The sequence below is a fragment of the Notothenia coriiceps genome, unplaced genomic scaffold (assembly GCF_000735185.1).
Source record: "Notothenia coriiceps isolate Sejong01 unplaced genomic scaffold, NC01 NC01_scaffold00020694, whole genome shotgun sequence".
NCBI lineage: Eukaryota > Metazoa > Chordata > Actinopteri > Perciformes > Nototheniidae > Notothenia > Notothenia coriiceps.
Genome location: NW_011353395.1, coordinates 18,299 through 20,206, shown reverse-complemented (window position 1 = coordinate 20,206; position 1,908 = coordinate 18,299).

Here is a 1,908-nt window from a genome sequence, read left to right as displayed (position 1 = left end):
CCCCCCCCCGCTGTAGACCGTGCCAAATGAGCCTGATTGGCGTATGATGTATGCCGTTCACTCTCACTTGCCATAACATAAATCATGATGGTAACACTGGTTTATTTCTCCAGAATAAACCCATTACCTAATTGTGAGTCCACTTCAGCAGTGCTTTTATCAACTGGTCCTGATGGTTTGTCTATCATACAGAGGAATAAAATGTTTTATTGAATAAAGAACAGAGCTGTGTGTTTCTTATATAAACGTGTATCACAAAATGTCATAAATGATCATTTACTACTGTGTTAAAAAAGTCATATTCTTATTTTTAAGATTTTTTTATATTTAAACTACTGTTATATGTTGTATATTCCTACATTCTTTTTTTTAACATCGTTTTTATTTCATTTTGTACATATTTGTCTGTTTATATATATTTTTTTATCGGAGTGTCACAAGTATTTATATCCGTGTGGAAACCACCCTGTTGTAATTGCGCCTGTCCGCCACCAGGTGTCGCTGTTGCTCGTGTTTTTAGAGGGGAACGCTTCACTGGTGATTCGTGGACAGTTACCACACAGTCAATCAGATAACTAAGATTATTTGGAATAATTCCAAAAATATATATATTTATATTAGTTAGAAATAATACAATTAAAAAATGTTATAAACAGGGATATATTGACATGAGAAATTGAGAAAATAAAATGGAAAATAAAACACTTAACACAATAGGATCAAACAAAACAAAAATAATTCATGGGAAATAACGAGGTTAGAGTAAAGTGTTAAATAATTAGAAAATAAGAAAAATAATTACAAATGATTACATAGAATGATAACTTAAAATAAAGAACGTGCTAAAAAATAATAAAAATATGTAAGTAAACATACTGTAAGAATTGAAAGAACAATGTCTAATAAAACATTACAAAACATATACAAATTAAAATAGAGCTCAAATATTTTTATTTACATAAGCAGTTAAAGTAGAATGTACTTGTACTTCAATATATAACATATATTACAATATATACGGTAATAATGTTGAGTTTGAAAAGGTCTATTTTTAGGTTTATAAATGTTTAAGAACGTGCATCCCTGTTTGATTTATTGCAACACTTCTCCTTGTATCACCTGAGTTTCAATTGAGTGTTTTTCACCACAACATGCACTTAAAATATTAAATTAAAAGTGTGCAGATGCATGTAAGATATCAGGTATGGCGTTAATGTTTATTCGCACAGTTTTAAATGGGTTGTTTTCAATGTATTATTATGTTTATATAAATCCTAATTCCTTAGATGTGCATCCAGCATTCCCACTGGTGTAAATTTGAAGTATTGCAACACTTTTCCTTTTATAACCTGAGTTGTTATGGCTTCTTTTTTTGCACTTAAAACCTCCACTTAAGTGAGTGTGAAAGGAACAGTGTTCAGATGCAGGGTCAGATATGAAGCATCAAAATAACCTGTGGAGTATTAGTATTAATAAGACAATAATGTTGAATAGCACAGGTTTATATAAATCCAAAGACCTTTATGTGCATCCATGTTAGTAAGCAGCATTTCCATTGGTGTACATTTGATGTATTGCAACACCTTTCCTTTATAACCTGAGTTTTTATGGGGTTTATTTAGTACTTTAGTATTAATAAGATATTAATGTTGAATGGCACAGTTTTTAAAGGGTTTTATATAAATCCAAAAGCCTTAAATGTGCATCCATGTTAGTAAGCAGTATTCCCACTGGTGTAAGTTTGGTGTATTGCAACACCTTTCCTTGTATAACCGTAAGAGTTTGGATGTTTTTTTGTGTTTTTTTGCTCCACAACAACATGCACTTAAAGGCTGGGGAAAGTGTGCAGATGCTTGCTGCTGAACAGCATCGTGTCACCCAGGTGGATGTACGTATGGAGCCCCGTGA